General features: G+C 31.7%; 1 long non-coding RNA gene across 1 annotated transcript; it reads right to left on the bottom strand.

Moving 5' to 3' along the window:
• Positions 1–470: 470 nt before the first annotated feature.
• Positions 471–1,808, bottom strand: LOC131029456 (uncharacterized). The gene is made up of 2 exons (XR_009102777.1): positions 1,162–1,808; positions 471–1,006 (listed from the first exon to the last, which is right to left on the bottom strand). It is a non-coding gene; the product is annotated as an uncharacterized LOC131029456 (long non-coding RNA).
• Positions 1,809–6,395: the final 4,587 nt, after the last annotated feature.

Raw genomic sequence — 6,395 nt, 5'->3', positions numbered from 1 at the left:
GAGGTGGAAAATATGTCCTATGCTGGAGGGGCATAAAAACTCATATCTATGATCACTGTCTGGGACATATGGCATAGAATGTATCCACCACAGGGGTGACCTACTTTCCTCAATTTTTGTATTGATAATAAATGAATTTTTGAACAGATCAGGTCTCAGGCCTCAGCAGAGACAGATCTGATCTGATAGTTTTGGAGTAAAAGATCTTTACAACATGCTGGGCATACCACTAACTTATGTATGATTAGCTTGGTGTATTTACAATGTAAACCAGTAAATTTAGCAGAATAAAGTATTGTTAATGAAACATAGAGATCTAGAAGACTAGATTAGCAAGTTATGAGGAAAAGGAAAAATAGATTCACAGCAATTGACCCCTTTCTATTGTCTACTGAGCCGGTCAAGTTAACTATGTGATTAGTATCTGAAAAAAGAATTAATATTATAACCCCAAAATACTACACACCATATTCATAAAATATCAGGACATCGATATGTCAAAATACAGAGTACAAAGCACATATAGTCCTTAAACCCTATTTTACTATAAATACACTACAAAACCATACTGAGAGTCAAGAAGATAAAAACAAATGAAAAAAATACAATAAACTTGGAAGACCTGCACAGTGCCAGCTCCTACAAAATCCACCAACAAAAGAACTAGGCCAACCTGGCAGATCCTCCAAGGCCCAAATATCCATGGACATAGTTATGACTGAATACTTTCAACATCTTGAAAACCCCCATGATTCAGATTGCCTATACAGCTGCAGGCTCTTTTTTCTTCTTTATAGTTTTAACCTTCTCCCAACCAGTCTTGAACACATTCTTCACTGACTTGAAACCCTTGCCAAAGAATTTCTTAAGATCAGCTGTCTTTCCTTTGAAGTCCACCATGATTACAGCAGCAGCAAAGTCTAACAATATGCTAAGAAGTCAAGGCAAAAGCAACCAGATAACAGCAACCCACAAAAAAGCTTCAATACCCACTTGATCTTCAAGACTGGGAGTACAAGAGAAGCCAAGGATGAGACCTTCCACAATCTTATCACTTGATAATCAAGATATTTTGGGTATCATACAACTGAGGCTTACAACAATATTCAAGATTTAAAACAAAAACCCAAAAAAGAATCTAGGAAAGAAGAATCTACTCACCATTGACAGGGAGACAGAGTCAATCTTCTTTACAGATTGGTGGTCCTTGTAGTTGTAATGACAGCCAAAGCCATTAGGCACACCAGTTGGAGAATCCCATGTGTGGAGACCCAATTATGTAGGCTACCTTCCTATTTTCTTGCTTCCACATGCAAGCATTTCAGCTTGAAACTGATTTGTTTGGATTAGCCTTGAATGTAGGGCCAAGAAAGCATATCCTATTTTTCTATATCAAGGGCTGATGGTTTTGCATCTTGTCCCAACTCACGCTAATCTGTGAGCTCCAAAAAAAACCAAAATTATTGGGAAAAAACCGAGCAGAAAACCATGACCATTCTTTTTAGGGATACAATGTGCTAAGCAGCCTATCACCCACAAAGGCTCCAGATATGAACACATTTTAACACTTCGGTTTGGTTAGCCATATTAATCAGAAAGGACTAAAATGGCAAAGAATAAATATGAATGCATTATCCAACTCAGCACACTCAATGTCATCCGTCAGTTCAATTGACAGGTACTTGTGATTTCATATTTGAAAGTCCACGTCCTTTCGGCGATCTTACCCATTTTTTCCCTTATTCCCTTATCATGTCATTTGTATACAGTGGGAATTCCGGATGCATGAAAGGGTCATAGAATTTTGATATGCTATGCATTAAGAGTTGTAAGTGATCAATAATTGAATGTTTGTCTCAATAATATTGAATGAATCGAGAATCTAGATACATTATAGAATGTCAAATCACACTATATTTTAGCAAATTTCTTATTATTATTTTCTTTATGATTCTTTATTTTTAATAGGAATCAATTTAGATGATAGGGAGAGGATCTAATAGTTGAGTACCTAACTTCACACTTCTCAAGATTTTATGTGGAAATTTTAAATAATTCCTAATTTTTTAGAGTCGTACACTTGTTGGCACTTTCCCTTGTTTATAACTAACGTTTCAAGGCCACATCATCAAACATGATGCTACATCAACATACTTTTTCTCAAGGTGAGCAAAAAGACAAAAAAAAAAAAAGTGAGATTGATACTTATACACTAAGTCATTTTTTATTGGTGCGTTGATGTGGCATCACATGATTTGTTGCTTTTTAGATCTAAGGAATACATTTCACTCAATGATGGATAGTCATCATCAACACTAACAACTTTAAAGTCACAATGATTGATACAATATTGTTAAAAATATTGAACATTAAATCAACAACTACTATAACAACTATTGGAATGCACCCAACTTCTAGGTTATTTCCCTTAAATACATGAAATTTCCACAATCTATGATAGATTTAAATTGATGATTTTTGGATTTGATTGTGTGTGTGATTTTTTGGCATCAATGCTTCAAGATCCATCATTAGGATGAGAATTATAAAAGGGAAGAGTAAAAAAGATAGCATGAGCATGATCCATCATTGGGATAAGAATTAGGAAAGAGAATCTCAGTAAAAAAGATAGCATGATCCTAATGATGAATCACACATAATCAAATATAGGGATCATCAATTTGAATTTGGGTGATAGTTATAATTACTATATCAATTTTAAATTTCAATTTTAAGATGAGGATTTACGTATAATAATGAAGTTGTAAATATTTATAAAGAAGAAAATTGTAAATTATATTTTTTTTGTATTTAATTTAGCTTTGTTAATAAGTGTGTTGTTTTGGTGTTTAATTTGATAGATTTTAGTATGTTTTCCCTTGCCTCTTATCTTATTTAACTCTTATGATCTAGACCAAATTCAAATCTTATATGTTTTCTTACATTGCTTAGAATCATGGATGTGATTTTGTCTCTTAGATGTAACCATAAGTGTAATTTCATATGCCCTATTTGAATTCCTTTTTTACTCTTCTTGAGTCTACTCCTATATAAAATTGAACTATTGTCTACTAGCTCGTCTCTGAAATCTTTTGAATTAGCACCCAATAGTGCATATTTAAAGGTATGAACATGGAGTATTTTCACACAAATAATGAAGAGAAGCAAAAGAGAATTCTAGCCCATTTGGACAAGAGCAATATGCATTAACAACAACTTCTACATCACACATCCTACTTTTTCTATCTAGTTTAAATCTTCACATACATATTGTGGAGACAAAAATAAAGGGTTTGACTTTGGCTCAAGGAAGTACAACACTTCAATATTAACAATACAACCTTTGAAAGTTATTTTTTAACACTACCTTGAATGGAGTTCAATTGTCATGTTAGAGGCAAAAGATTCTAGAATAAGCAATCGACATAGACATGATAGTGTCACATAAGACATGATCATGAGAGAACCAAACAAAATCAAAGGTGTGATTACATTTAGTTGCAATGTAATATCTAGAGACTTATCTACTTTAGAGCAACACCTAATACATGAGATTCACAATCAAGAAGCATTCTTTGAGTGCATCTACATTTTGATTTCATCAAATCCTCTAGCGTTGTCATTAAAGATGGTTACTTGTCTCAATTATATTTATCTAATATTAGATTAGAATGTTAATTATTCTTATATATATATATAATTTTTTAAGGTTCTTTTTCTTATCATATTGGTGAATTTGACTTATTGAATCTATCTAGTTTTCCCAAGCAAGTTTGTATCTTTTTTATTTTTTTCCAATTTGACATCTCTAACATTTTCATCTCTATATTATATCTAAACATCCATTTATTTTCATTTCCTTATCTATTTTAATATATTTGTTTATTTTTCGCAATGTCAATTAATCTTTCACCTTCTACTTAGAATGAACCCCAGGTTAAGTCCAACAATTGCCATGAGCCAAATTGATGGGCCCAATGTTAAAATTTTCAACACTATGCAACCATGCATAAGAGGAATATCATTAATACTACTCGCAATTTTCTTAGAGAGGAGTTTAATCATCTTGATAATTATGTTAATCCTTCCAATCTAGGATGTCATCAATAGAATGATAATGACAAAATCCTATAAAATAAAGGTGCTTAAATACATTTCAAAGGAAATACCATCAATCTCTCTTATGGTGCATCTATCTCTCATATCCCAAGTGTGTTCATCCATTGTCCACTCTCTAACCCCATCTCTTACATTTTCTACTTCACATGCTACTTCTCTTATTTCCACTCCTCCTACATCCTACATTTCTTTTATTTCCACTAATCCTCTCATAGTTACTACTTCTCACAACCAACATAACTCCAGTATCCCCTCTCATTCATCTCATTCCATCATTCCACCTTCCTAGACATAATCTCCCCTCATTTACACCCACCCCATTATCACCCATGTTGCAACTCTCATATTTAATTTCACCTATCCATCACCCCACCATTGACCAATAAAATATAATATATGGTAAGTGCAGACACCTAAAAATGTCTCATTGATCATGTACTAATTATTTCTCTAATTGATCAAATAATTCTTTAATTTTTTAATTAAGTTAATTAATCTTATTCTTCTAATTTCATATTTCCTCATAATCTTACTAATCATTCTATTTCTTATTCTTTCATCATTTAATCATTTTAACCATTTTCTAATGTTAATTAAATATTTATTATTTAATTAATTCTGACTAATTCCCCAATTTAAATAATCTTTATTATTTAAATAAATTCTATTTTCAATTTCTATCTCTAATCAATTAATCATTCAACCCTTTTCTAAATATTAATTAAATATTAATTATTTAATTAATTGTGATTTAATCCTTTAATTTAAATAATCTTTATTATTTAATTAAATTCCATTTCTAAAATAATTAAATAGTTTCTTTAAATTATTTAATTAGCTAATTAATTCTTCAATTCCAAATCCCCAAATTCTAATTTCATTTAATTTCAAATTCTTTTAAATTCAAATACATGTGCATGATTTCAAAAATCAAGTTGAAAATCAAAGTCAAGTTCTAAATATATTCAAATACTAAATTGAATTTAAAATAAATTCAATTATTTGAATTAAATACCATTCAAGGATTAAATTGAAAATCTAAGTCAAAGTGTAAGCACATGCTAAATTAATTAATTAAATCATTTATCTCTCCAATCTCTATTTCCATCTTTTAGTTAGCTTTTTCATCTTCTTAATTTCCTCCAATCATTCTTTTTCTTCCTTTAGTTAGCTTTTTCTCAATCAGTTGACTTAATTAATCTATTTCATTTCATCTCTAAATCAACAATTCAACTATCAATTTTCATGTGAGCTCACCTGAGTTCCACCTCTTGATCAATTTGTTCCACCTTTCAATCAATCTTCTCCAAAAATCTATAAATTGAGCATTCAATCTCCATTTTCAATAATCGCGAACTTTGAATATTTGTGTCAATTGCAGGTTGCCAGCGCAATATCTGAGAGCCACCATACCACAGAGAGGAGAAGAACAATGGAAGTTATATGCAGTCACGGAATAGGGAGTTTTGATTGAATTGCTTTATAATTCCTATATTGATTTGATTGTGTTATTTGATTGTCTGTTTGTTTGAATTCTTTGATTAGACAGGGATTCATGATTTCCCTTTGAATTCTAATTGATGCTTTGAAGATGAATTCTTTTACATGCAACATTTTGGTGAACCCGACGTGAACAACGGCTAATCACCTTCTCTATTTTCTATGTTATTTTTGTAGATCGTACGGATTTATTCCTTTTTTGTAGGTTTTGCACGGATTTCAAAAAAAGATCTCTTCATCATGCATTCGTGATTGCATCATTACACAATCGCATAGATAGAACTACGTAATCGACCTTTCAGGGTCATGCAATCAACCTTTCAAGGTCACACAATCGACCTTTCAGGATCACACAATCGACTTCTCAGGATCATGCATTCACTCTGAGATTATTACACATTCGTTAGGAAAATTGTTGTTCTATTATTTTTATTCTTATATCCTTTTTGTTCTCTGATCTGTGTAATTTTGCATGAAATTGAGTAAATCTGGAAACATATTATTTTTATTGCATATTTTTGTTATAATTGTTTATGGCACGTAAGGTACAATTCAGGATTTCAGGTGCCAGAAGGACAAAGGAGCAAAGAAGACAGGCCAGACGTTATCAAAGAATTCTCAAAGTAGAAAAGCAGATACAAGATTCGGAAGACCAACCAGCCATCGATAGATACAACAACTTAGTTCTCTCATGTCGGGTTAAATATGATTTGGTTAACATTGAGTGGATGCTGAGATATCTAGCTAGAGCCTCACAATCTGTTTTGTAGGTTTCT

This window comes from Cryptomeria japonica, chromosome 4 (genome assembly GCF_030272615.1).
Source record: "Cryptomeria japonica chromosome 4, Sugi_1.0, whole genome shotgun sequence".
Taxonomy (NCBI): Eukaryota; Viridiplantae; Streptophyta; class Pinopsida; order Cupressales; family Cupressaceae; genus Cryptomeria; species Cryptomeria japonica.
The sequence above is the reverse complement of the archived record's forward strand: the minus strand, read 5'-3'. Positions and strand labels throughout refer to the sequence as shown.